The sequence below is a fragment of the Sus scrofa genome, chromosome 6 (assembly GCF_054392235.1).
Source record: "Sus scrofa isolate SSC_HxYL_T2T_F1_AM1 chromosome 6, Sscrofa_HxYL_maternal_Yorkshire_Landrace_v2.0, whole genome shotgun sequence".
NCBI lineage: Eukaryota > Metazoa > Chordata > Mammalia > Artiodactyla > Suidae > Sus > Sus scrofa.
This window is the reverse complement of record NC_139388.1, coordinates 3,638,131-3,650,968: the sequence shown is the minus strand read 5'-3', so window position 1 is coordinate 3,650,968 and position 12,838 is coordinate 3,638,131. Positions and strand designations below refer to the sequence as shown.

At 55.0% G+C, this 12,838-nt stretch overlaps 1 long non-coding RNA gene across 1 annotated transcript; it reads left to right on the top strand.

The window, feature by feature from the left end:
- Window positions 1–1,718: 1,718 nt before the first annotated feature.
- Window positions 1,719–7,075, top strand: LOC146402155 (uncharacterized). The gene is made up of 2 exons (XR_014805307.1): window positions 1,719–1,792; window positions 2,412–7,075. It is a non-coding gene; the product is annotated as an uncharacterized LOC146402155 (long non-coding RNA).
- The last annotated feature ends 5,763 nt before the right edge of the window (window positions 7,076–12,838 follow it).

The following is a 12,838-nucleotide window of genomic DNA, read 5'->3' as shown; positions in this document are numbered from 1 at the left end:
TAAGCCCCACTCGAGCCCCTCCTGGCGGTCTCGGCGCATCTCCCCCGGTCTGTCCTGGAGCTTGAGCCTCAGCCCCCAAACCCCAAAGCTCCCATCAGATGTGCGAAGGGCAGGGCGGAGGCAGGACTGTGGGTGCCCGCCTCTCTCCGCTCTGCCTGCCGCAGACCAGCGCTGCCTCTCAGAGCCTCTGAAGCTCCCCCTCAGTCCTGGTGGACGTGACGTCCTGATGCCCTTGAGGAATTAACCTGGCCCCTTTCAAGGCTCCTTTCCGGGGCCACAGGTCCCCTCCCAATCCCTCCTGTTCTCCTTTTGTCCTACCTCTCTTTCTTGCACTTCTGGGAGTGGGAGGTCTCCTGCCACATTCAGGAAGGCATCCTGTGAGGTCTGCTCCCCACGCCGACGGCTCGTGGAAGCGCCCGTCGGAGGAGGTGGGCCCTGCGTCCTGCTCCTCTGCCATCTTGATTCCTCTCTCCGCGGATGTAACTGAGTTCAAAGGATCTCCAGCTGAGGGCATCCAAACGGCCTGCGGGGTGGGGGTGGTGCTTAAAGTCAACGACAGGCATCCTTGTAAGAGACGAAAGAGCTGAGACAGGAGAGGCTTGTGAAGACGGAGGCAGACTGGAGGGACGTGTCTTCGCGCCAAGGCTGCCGGAACCCCCAGGAGCGGGAGAAGCGGGCAGGACCCTCCCCAGAGCATCAGAGAAGGTGGCCGCGCCCACACCTTGATTTAGGGCTCTCGGTCTCCGAACGGAGGGTGCCTTTCTGCTCTTCATGCCCCTGATTTGCGACCATCACCAGTGGCAGCTCTAGAAAACACCTGCCTCATTCAACCTCATCTCCCTTTCACGTTCTGACAGCTTTTCCACGGGCCGCCCCTTGGCGGTGAGGAGGGCGAGGATGGGGGTGTGTGGGGTCCCCAGGGCTCCAAACACAGAAAACTCTGGCCCTGGCATCAGGGAGAGACCTGGATTCTCCCTGTGGTCTGGGAGCGGCCCCGCGTGCACAGCCCGGGGCCCCTCGAAAAGGACTGAACCCGCCCCAAGCTCCACCGCCTGTGGTGCTGCGGCATTTCCCAGGCTGCCCTGGGGCTGACGGCGCTCTGGGGGTGGGGAGAGGGTCCCCGGTCCCTCCCCTGGTGCTCCCCGTCATCGCCAGGTGTCCTTCCGTCCCCCGCCCCCGCGTCAGGGGGCCTCGGCTCAACGTCTCGTCCCTCTGGTGGCACCTGGAGACCCTTACCTGGCCACACCCTTCCCAAAGCCTCCCTTCCCTCGGGAAGCGCAGGGGTCCTCAGCGGCGCCCCAGAAGGTGACGGGGTGCAGGGTAAGGAGGACGAAGGTTCAGCCGTCGGCTTTGTCCTGAGTTCACCCGGATGACATTTCCCTGCTGTCCTCCGATTGCCCCAGGCCCCACCTGCCCTCTCCCCTGTCCCTCTGGCCCGGGGGGAGGGGGAGGCTGCCCCGCGTGGACCTCACTCTCCCGCCCCCACCCTCTGCTTCCAGTGGGAGCTGGGGATGATAAGGGGGCGTGGGGAAGGAGGCTGGGTGTCCCACACCCCCTCCCGCTGCACCACCCAGCTCACTAGGACCGAAGCTCCCACTGGCTCTGCGCCCGGACACCTTACCTCGGTTCCCGTCGCCTCTCCATGCGTCCCCCAGCCCCTGCAACTCCTTAGACCTTGTCCACACCTGCAAACACTGCCTTTATTCAAACCTCTTCAATTTTTTTTTTTTTGTTTATTTGTTTGGTTTTTTTATGGCCACTTCTGCCACATATGGAAGTTCCCAGGCTAGGGGTCAAATTGGAGCTGTACCCACTGGTCTACACCACAGCTGCATCTGCAACCTACACCACAGCTCACTTGCAATGCCGGATCCTTAACCCACTGAGCAAGGCCGGGGATCGAACCTTCATCCTCATGGATGCGCGTCGGATTCACTTCTGCTGAACCACGACAAGAACTCCAAAACCTCTTCAATTTAAAACCCAGTTTGAGTGACTTTATTTCCATCTGGGCAGCCCCTGCGTCTGCCACCATGGCTGTTCCTGATAGCACGTTACCCACGCAGACACACGCGGGGGCTCTGCAGACACCCTCTCAGGTCTCAGAGTCCAGGGTGGAAGTTCCTCCTAGAACATAAGCTCCAGGAGGCTGCGGGGCTTAGTTTTGTTTTAATTAAAATGTGTATTGATGGAGTTCACATTGTGGCTCAGCGGAAATGAACTTGACTAGTAGCCATGAGGATGCGGGCTCGATCCCTGGCTGCCATCAGGAGCTCGAGGATCCCACATTGCTGTGAACGGTGGTGTAGGTCGAAGAGGCAGCTCAGATCCCATGTTGTAATGGCTGTGGTGCTGACCCGCAGCTGTAGCTCGGATTCAACCCCTAGCCTGGGACCCTCCATGTGCTGTAGGAATGGCCCTTAAGAGCAAGAAAAAGGAATCTTTGTATGGAGATTGCTGTGAAACAGAAACATCGCCCCAGAGAGCCTCCACATTCTTTGTCCAGTTTTTTCCCAATAATGGTAACATTTTGCAAAACTCTGGTACAGCGTTACAAGCAGAGTCTTCATACTGAGACAATCCACCCTCTGACTCAGATTTCTCCAGTTTACTGGGGTCGTGTGCGCGCATGGGTGCCTGTGTGCGTTTCTGGGCACTTTTATCACACATGTAGGTTTGTGTATCCATCACCTTAGTCATGGCACAGGACACGTCCAAACCACAATGGTTTTAATCAGCTCTCTTGACAACTTCTCATTGACTGGATTTGCTCAAGAGTCTTTTCAAATCTGGTTTCACCACCACTTTATCCCCAGTGCCCAGAACCATGCCTGGCACACGGCAGAAACTCACAATGGATTTACTGGCCGAATGTTGGGTGCATTTTGTCCTTACAACTCCCCCTTCCTGCGGAGGGGGGCGCTGGGGCTGAGACACCCACTGTGTGCCCAGAGGGGTGTGGATGCCTCCTGCCTCCCTTGGACTTTCTGCTGGAAAAGAGCCGCTTTCCGTGGCCGGTGCTGTTGGAACCTAAAAGCAGGAGGCTCTGTGCATCCTGTTCAATTTCATCTGCTGCAGCCTCAACTCATCCTTCTCCTCCGACGCCGTGGTCCAGCATGTTCTCCCGCAGCTGTGCTCGGCTGGCGGCCGCGGTGCTCGGCCAAGGCTGATAAAAAGCTCTGGGCAGGACGCAGCGGAGCCTGGAGCCTGGACGGCCTGATAACTGGCTTCCCTTTGAAGCGTCTCAAGTTCAGAACCAGCCCAGGCCCCCTCGGCCGGCCCTGCGCGCTTGTTTATTTTTGTCCCGTGTGGGCCTTTGAGAGGACAGCCGTCATTACCGCTGTCATTACCCTATTGGAAATGCTGCTAAATGCGCTCTCCTGCTCCATCCGACCCCTCCCTCCCGCGGCCCAAGCAAGACCACCCACGACGGCAGACTTCCCTCCATTTAATTTTCGTCTCAGGATGTAAGTTTGCAATTTCATCACAGTTTAGGGAAACAAAAACAAAAGCGGGGCTGGCCTTTCCTCTCCCAGACCTGGGAACCATCCTTCCCTGATGAGGCGCGTTCAGGAGCTGCCCGAGGGTCCCCCCAAGAACCCCGAGGCTGCCACGCAGCAGGGACGAGGGGCCGATTTCACAAGGCGACACGCGGCGCTGCCCTTCTGAGTTACGTTCCACACGAGTTAGATCAGAAAAAGACGGCTGGGCCGCGCTTGTCCGTAAATACCAGCAGATGACTCAGCGGGCACGCGAGAACTGCGCCATTTCCTCCCTGAAAACACCCATGCGCCCAGGAGCTGAATGTTCTAGACGCTGAGGATGGCTCTGCAAAGACCCCGACACCCCCTGGGAGACCCCTTGCAATGTCCCCTGGGGGCTGCCTTCCACCCAGGGTGCTCGCGTTCCGTGCTCTGTCTTCCTTATTCTTTTTTCCCTCTGGATTTTCTACGTCGGAGTCTAAATTATACGCACAGGCTCAAACTCATACGCCCAGTGCATGGCCCTCCCCCACTTCCAGCATTTTCCCTCTCTCCGTCTTTCGGAAAATGTCATGACAGGGTTTGACCGTAAGGAGGTTCAAGTGGGTGATCTGGCCCGGGACGCCCGCGCCGTCACCACTCTCCTCTTCCGATTCTTTCTCCATCACCCTCTCGCCCCCTCCTTTTATGGTCCTTCCCGTTCCTTCAGGGCAGTAATGCATTTTTTTTCAGTGATGGTTTCTTTCCGATCAATCGTCAATGAGAACACAGGGACGGGGGAATAAGCCTGTGTGTCAGCCCCTCGAGTCCACAATTTGGGGGAAGAAAAATGGCCTCATCGAAAAAAGGCAACAGAAATGGATTTGAGTCTATAAGATGCTGCTCTACCTACGCTGAAGGGGCTGCAGATTCCAACCACAAGGACACTGGCTGGCCGGTATCTGGGGGCTGCCACATGTGACCACGCGTGCCGTACACAGCACAACCCCAGGGGGCGCCACGCCCATGGTGGCAGCACTGAGCTGTGGGGGGGTGGGCCGAGGTTGGACATGGGGTCAGGACTCACACACAGTGCCGGCTGGGGCGGGATTGGGTACAACCCCTTTGGGAAGACGTGACGCGATTACCATGGAAACTAAAAATGCTTTTTCTCCCCGCACTCTGCGATTCCACTTTGGGCGGGTTCTTCCACAGTGAGAGCACAGATGGGTCTCAGAAGTACGCCCAGGTTAACCTATGTACTGCAGCACTGTTGGCAGTAGCAAAAGCTTGGAGACACACTAGATGCTGGTCCATAGGGCTGAATGAAGTAAATTATGTCTATCTGAAGCCCTCAGCTGGAACTCTGGGACACACCACGGGGACACACGGCTGAGGACGTTTGAGTAGCGGGGTGTACGTGTGCCACCTGCCCCCCGCCCCCGAGGCGCTAGACTAAGTTATTTGACCTCCCTGGGCTCATCCTCCTCACCTATAAAATGGGACAGCAGCAGCACCTACGCTGCAGGGCTGGTGAGAGAGTCACAAAGGAGTGGGTACTGAACATTTAGGACAGCGTTCGCCACGTAGGACGCGCTGTGTCCTCCTGGCTGTTATTACACCATCGCCGCCACCATCATCATGGAGAAGAAAGAACCTGTGTGCGGACACAGGCAGAGGTCATCTGTGGAAGGACACGCCGGGACCACAGGTGACAGGGATGGCTGGTGCCAGGGAAACCGGAAGGCTGAAGGTCAGGCTGAGGTGGAAGAGGACTCTTAACTCATGACTTTTGAATTTCTATCAAGTATCTTCATTGTCTGGGTTTTTTTTTCAATATTTTAAATGAAAATTTGCAAACGTGCACAAAGGTTGAAGAATTGATATGTCATCCATGTACCCAGCAACTCGGATCTGCAATTAGCATGTTGCTCTACTTGCTTTGCATTCCCTCCACCCATCCACCCATCCACCCATCCATCATCCATCCATCCATCCATTCAGTTGGCTTTTCATCAACCCCTCTTAATATTTTTTGATGCATTTCAAAGTAACCTGCAAATATCAGTGCACTTTCCCCTAAAATTTTTGGCATGTGCTTTCAGCCGGAGTTCAGTATTTGTTTATGGGTTTTCTTTAGATAAAATTCATGTAGAGTCAGATGCACAGATCTGAAGCGTCTGTTGGATGGTTTTCATAATGCATCACCACTTTGAAAAGTCAGTTATCTACTCATGAAATGTGGCTGACAAAGAGTGAGAGAAGAGAGCGAGAAACTGACACACAAACCAAAAGGGCCTTTTCAGTTCAGAGAGAGGACGCGTCGTGAAGCTATCGTGCTAAGGTATCCAGCACAGGGGGCTTTATAAGCGGTGGAGATGTGCACAGACGGGTCCCAGCTATGGACTGTTTCTCGTCCCAGAAGCTTGTCCCCTTTTGGAACCTCTTAGCTGGCGTCTCGGGCAGGAAGGGTGACAAAGTCAGAGGTGTGGGCATCTGCCTGCTGGGGCGGAAACCCCAGCCCCTCTGCCGGCTGCCTGTCATCTTGGGGGAGTTACTTTGCTTTTGTGGGCCTTAGTTTCCTCATCTGGGAAGGACACTGCTCCCTGCTTCCTGGATTTGTGGGGAGGGTTCTGGGAGCTCAAAGACACAGCGAGTTTAGAAGGGCCTTTGGCATCTGGTGGTTGCTCCTTAACCCTGTCTGCGGCTCTAACTCACACACGTCCCTAGCTCTGCTTTTAGTGTTTTATAAATCGCATTGGAAAGAATCAAACAATGCAAGGGTAAATTTTTCATCCTTAGGGAAAAAACGTCATCTCTCCCTACAGCGCCGCTGCCCTCCGCATCCTCTGCAAAAATCCAGGGAAATGAATCAGCCTGCAGCCTTTTGCTCTAATTCTTTGATTACTACATGATTGCAGCATTCACTCGGGCTGGGGCTAAAAATCGAAAGAAAACACAAATTCTTGAGTCATTTCCAGATACTGAATCTGACAGCGCTATTGCTCTCTCGGTTTTGGCAAAACCTACAAGAGTGACCAAGAAGAATAAACAAGTTTAGGTAAACACTCTATATACTGATTCATGATTTAAGTACACCAGTTAACATTTAGATTCATTTACCACAGTGTTTTAATGTCATTAAGAATGTAACTTCTTAGGAAAACTAAGAAAGTCTGTTTTTAGCCCAGACATGCAATTAAGGGAATTAGTAACGTGATACCTCATCCTCAGGAACTCCGAGAGAGTAAGAAAATCTCATGCAACCCTTTATAAAGACCTTCTTACAACCCACGCCAGAGTTCACCGGGCTTCAGGCTGAGGGCAGCAGGGAGGGAACGAGAAAAAAGCAAACAAGGAAATCGCTGCCCCAGCGCTGAACAGCAGTAAGAAAGGATTTGCAGTCGTGTGCAGATGCGACACAGTCATAAAATCGGGGTCCGTCCTGGGGAATTAAGTCGCTTTCCTGTCTGAACCACAATCACTCCCAAGCATCCACTCCAGCTTTGCAATGACTCGTGTGTGTGAGACTGGGGCTGGAATTAGGAAAAAAGACAAGGGATTTTTTCATTTTTTTAATTTTTTGCTTTTTAGGGATCTTGATGGAGAATCCCGTTCTGACAAGTGTTGGGGTTTAGTAAGTTTCTGGGAACTTGAGACCTGCTGGGTCTGTGTTTCTCCACCTTGGCCCTGTGGACACAGGGGGCGGGGTGCTGTACAGGGTGGGGCCTTGCAGGGTGTTAAGCAGCCTCCCTGGCCTCCACCCACTGGACACAGCAACACCCTCACTCCCAGTCAAGGCCACTGACTCCAGAGCCCAATGTCTGAGTCCAGCCAAGAGAGGCTGGACCAACTGTGCAGCTGTCCTGACTTTGGGTTCATCCATCACAGGAGACTGTCACCCCTGTGCCTCCCTCACAGTTCTCCCTCAGGAGAAGCAAACTAGAAAAGGGACTGAGACTCCCAGCCCAGTGCTCGCATGGTAGCTATTACAATGATTGTGAGGTCACAGGTGGGGGGAGGGGGGGTGTGGCCCTGATCCCAGGGGCTGATTGACTCTGAGGCTGGCCTCCTCCCACCCTCTCTCTTCCTCAGAGCCCAGAGAGCTCTGGCCCATTGCCCACTGCCTGCCCGGCTCGGTCCCCCTTAAAGCCTTCCCTGGGTCCTCTAGCCCCCATGTCCCTTCTCCCTCCAAATCCCAAATGGTGAGAGCCTGTCACACAACCACATGTTGCCTTCTGTCCCCCCTCCCCCCTTGTCTGCATCCATCTATCCACCCACCCACCCATCCACTGACTTGTCTGTCCATCCATCCATCCACTGACTTGTCTGTCCATCCATCCACCCACCCACCCACCCATCCACTGACTTGTCTGTCCATCCATCCATCCATCCATCCATCTATCCACTGACTTGTCTGTCCATCCATCCATCCATCCATCCATCCATCCACCCATCCATCCACCCACCCACCCATCCACTGACTTGTCCGTCCATCCATCCATCCATCCATCCATCCATCCATCCATCCACCCACCCACCCACCCACCCATCCACTGACTTGTCTGTCCACCCACCCACCCACCCGCCCATCCACTGACTTGTCCGTCCATCCATCCACCCACCCACCCACCCATCCACTGACTTGTCCGTCCATCCATCCACCCACCCACCCACCCATCCACTGACTTGTCCGTCCATCCATCCACCCATCCACCCACCCATCCACTGACTTGTCCGTCCATCCATCCACCCACCCACCCACCCATCCACTGACTTGTCCGTCCATCCATCCACCCACCCACCCACCCATCCACTGACTTGTCCGTCCATCCATCCACCCATCCATCCACCCATCCACTGACTTGTCCGTCTGTCCATCCATTCATCCATCCATGCACCCACACATCCATCCACTCCTCAAAACTGTATCCCTACCAGACGCCAAGCACTGACTGGTCTAGGCTTTGGGGTGCAGGGATATTTCAGCACCATTACTTCAGAACAAAGCCTGACCCAGAGGAGATGCCACGGCTGTTTGTCGAGTGACTTAATAACTGAATGTGTGGATGCGTGAAGAATAAACGGCATCAGGGTTGATTAGTTCCAGGCATCCCAACCAATAGTGGTCTCTGATGCCTCTGCTGTCTCAGGCCTTTGGCTCTGTCTCCAGGTCCCAGTGTCCTGCAAACAGAAGGGCGATGGGTGCTGAGACACCTTCCCAGGCGGGCGGCTCTCCGAGGTGCACGTGGTGCCGGTCAGGGACCGAGAAACATGCTCTTCCGACCCTCACAGACCCTCCCCCAGAAGGTTCCCGCATCCACACAGGACCTCGTCACCTCACCCGCTGGGCGAGTTGGTTATTAATCCACAAGCCAGGCCTCGGGGCAGAGCAGGGCTCTGGGGGGCTGGGGCACCCCTCGTGGCAAGCTCCACAGCCTTATCTAGTGAGCTCAGACTCTCCCTCCTTTTCCTGGGAAGCTCGTCGCCCAAAGAAACAATAAGAAAAGCTGGCTGCTTGTGAAGGCTTGTTAAGAAGGCAGCGCTCCCGTCGTGGATCAGGGGTTAAAGAACCCAACTAGGAACCGTGAGGATGTAGGTTCAACCCCTGGCCTTGCTCACTGGGTTAAGGAACCGGCATTGCTGTGAGCTGTGGTGTAGATCGCAGATGCTGCTCGGATCCCATGTTGCTGTGGCTGTGGTGTAGGCCGGCGGCTACAGCTCCGATTCGACCCCTAGCCTGGGAACCTCCATATGCCACAAGTGTGGCCGTAAAATGACAAAAAAAAAAAAAAGAAAAGACAGACAGACAGACACAGAGCTGCACTTGACATTCTGGGGACAGGCGGGGGGGCATATTGATCTGTCCTCTGGCCAGTGGCCTCGTGAGCCTGTTGAAAGGTGAAGTGAGTTCATTTAAGTGGATCATGATAAATGCCACCTCATGTGTGTCACGCCAAATGACAGGCCTGGAAAGGCGGGACGCCCAGAGTCCCCCGCCCCCCAAACGTGGGGAGGATGGAGAAGGGGGGTGCTGACCAGGGCACATCCACGCTGGGCCGAGGCTGTCCATCAGCCAATGGCTCAGCCCCTCCTTGATGCGGCTGAGGAGCTCAACTCCCAGCTCTGCCACCTTATCGCCGCAGGCAGGTGAGGCCCAGGCTCTGGGGAGGGAGGCTGGACCCTCCAGAACAGCGTCTCCAGGACAGCTGAGCAATGGCTCTGGTCCAGCACCACGCAAGCACTTTGCAGGGGTCCATTCGCCACTCCGTGCAGGATCCCAGGGGTGGGCTGTTATCTACCGTGCTGCCTCCGTGTTCACGAAGCTGCCGAGGCCGAGCGAGATTCAAGCCACCTCACGGATCACACGGCAGGGCCAGGACTGGACCTCCAGAGGGTCCGTGTGGGGATGGGGTGGGGCTGGGTCTGACCAGCTCCACAACCCACTCTGCAGACGGAGGGCCTGGGGCGTGCGAGCAGGGGAGCTTGGCCAGGTCCCCGTGGCCTGCCCTCCACCAGCAGGCTGCCACCGCAGGGACCAAGGAGCTGATCCAGGGATGGCCCAGCCAGCTGAAGGAGGAAACATCTTTTCTCAAAGAGAAGGCGGGGAGGCCGGGAGACGAGTCTTGGGGTTTCTGGATCCTAGGTGGTTCCACAGTACGGCCTGAATTGGGGTTCACCCCTGCGGGTCCCCTGGCCCTTAGCCCTTTAGGAAGGTGCCCCAGTGTCCAAGGTCGGGCAGAACGCACACCATCCAAGGTCCAGCAGGAGGACCAACCTCACTCCATAGGAAGGAAGCCCAGCGCCTCAAGTCCGGAGAACAGAAAGGCCTTGAAAAGGTAAAGGCGAAAGCACTCCTTCCACCAAGTACAGTTTCTTTGTCGCCTTTGATTGCCTGCTCATGTCCCCAAAGACCAGCCCCAGGAGAGAAGATCACTTCAAATCTCATTTTCTAGCATGGAATTTTTTCCTTGTTGTTTCCTAGCAGAGACCAATTTCGGATGAATAACTTGGGACCGCAGAAACAGAACACCAAAGCGCCAGCACTGGGTGGCAAATTTCTCCGTGACCACAAATATCCTTTCTCCTCCAGGAACAGACTGGAAGCATTTGGGTTGTTTGTGCGACGCATCCTCAATCAAGAGGAGGCGGGGCCGCCGGTAGCAGCAACACGCCTGCTCCTAGGCTCTCCTGTCGGTGCCTTGCGCCTATCACCACATGCACGGCCGTCTTTGTTCTGCTTTTCCAAAGTGCCAGCACGTTCTTTAGTCCTGGCTGCGAGATTCTCCCTGCGAGGAGGTGCCTGGCCCAAAGCTGCTGCTCACAGACCTCCCAGGATCCCCCCCCCCCCCCGAGCGCCCGGCTCTGTGCGGGGCGAGAAGAGTGATGCACTAGAGGCCCTCGCCTCCGTTCTTCAGTCCCCAGTTTACCCTGGCTTTTGCAGACTTTGACAGCCGCCCGGTTAGATTTTGGATCCACTTTGGAAGGAAAAGGGGCCCACGCTCCAGGACACCCCACCCCCACCATCCGCAGTGTAGACAGCAAAGGGATGAAGAAGCCAAAGAGGGAGGTTTGCATACACCCCTTAGCCTCTGATTCTTGTTATTCTCTCATCATTGCATTATAAAAAAAATTTTTTAGGGGAGTTCCCATTGTGTCTCAATGGTAACAAACCCGACTCGTATCCATGAGGATGCAGGTTCGATCCCTGGCCCCACTCAGTGGGTCGAGGATCCGGCATTGCTGTGGTTGGGGTGTATGTAGGCTGGCAGCTACAGCTCCGTTTGACCCCTAACCTGGGAACTTCTATATGCTGCATATGTGGTCCTAAATATTTAAAAAAAAATTTTTTTTCAAACATACAGAAATTTTACCCATAGTGATACCTGCTATTTATCACTGAGAGTCTCCAATTGTCAACATGTTGTGATTCTTGCTTTATCACATTGCCTTCCTTCCTCTCTTCCGTCCTTCCGTCCATCCATCCAAACATCTATCCATCCATCCATCCTCCTAGCCAGCCAGTCATCTCACTCTTTTTAATAGACTGTTTTTAGAACTGTTTCAGATTTGTGGAAAAATGACAACGACAGTACAGAGTTCCTGCAGGCACCACACTCGTTTACTGATAGCATTTCATGTTAGTACAAGTGCATTTACTGCAATCAAGGAACCACAAATGAGGTGTTATTACTGCATTATTACTTAAACGTCGAGGAAGTTCCTGCTGTGGTGCAGTGGGTTAAGAATCCAACTGCAGCGGCTCAGGTCACGGCAGAGGTGTGGGTTCGACCCCTGGCCCCTCGCAGTGGGTTAAAGGATCCAGCATTGCCACCGCTGTGCCACAGGTCGAAGCTGCGGCTCCGATTCAGTCCCTGGCCCGGAACTCCATATGCTGCGGGTATGGCCGTTAAAGAAAAAAGTCCATACTTCAATTCGATTTTCCTCGTTCTCCAGCGATGTCTTCTTTGTGCTCCAGGATCCCATCCAGGACCCCATGGGACAGTCATCGTGTCTCCTTAGACTCCTGTGGGCTGGGACAGTTTCTCAAACTCTCCGTGTTTCCGACGACCGTGACAGTTCGAAGGGGTACTGGTCGCGTATTTTGTGGACCAGTTGGGATTTGCCTGGCGTTGGCTCGTGGTTACGTCGGGATCCACGGTGCTTTCGACGCACGTCCTGGTCAGCTATGAGCTTTTTGCCCAGTGGGGATGAAGAAAATGGCCCCACATCTGTACCGTGGGAAGGCTATGTCAGCAGCAGGGAGTGCCCAGCGGCTGCTGGGTTCGAATCCCAACGCCGGCCTTCACAGACGCAGGCTGTGGTCCAGACCCGTCACCTCGGCTTCTGCAAAACGGGCACAAAGGGCTCCTCACTCAGGTCAGAGAAGGTTCCAGCAACACTGAGGGAGCCCTGGCCTAAGACCGGCTATTACTCTTAGGGTGGAAGACAACTGTGATTAAAATCTGCAGAGGTTTCTTTGGCCCCTTTCAACACTGGGACAGCTGGAATAGATGTCACCCAGCCCATCCCCAAACCATGGGCTGGGGACACAGACGGTAGCTCTTGAGGATGGAGGCGGACTTGGGTCTGCCCAGCAGCACTGGCCCCCCTCCCCCCAAAGGCCTGCCTGCTGGGGGTCCAGCCTCTCCCAGAGGCGTCCTCTCTCTGCTCAGCCCCGTGTCTCCATCCAGGAGTCTCCTAAACCCCGGGCTGCTCCCCTGGCAGGCAAACATTTTCCTAACATCGAAGGGAGAAACATAGTTAATCCTTGGGCCCATTTTATTATTGCTGCAAATATTTCTTTTTTATTGGCACGAGAGGAGATAAGCCAGGCGGGGAAGAGCCGGGGGTGAGCATCCTTCCCGGCTCCCCGG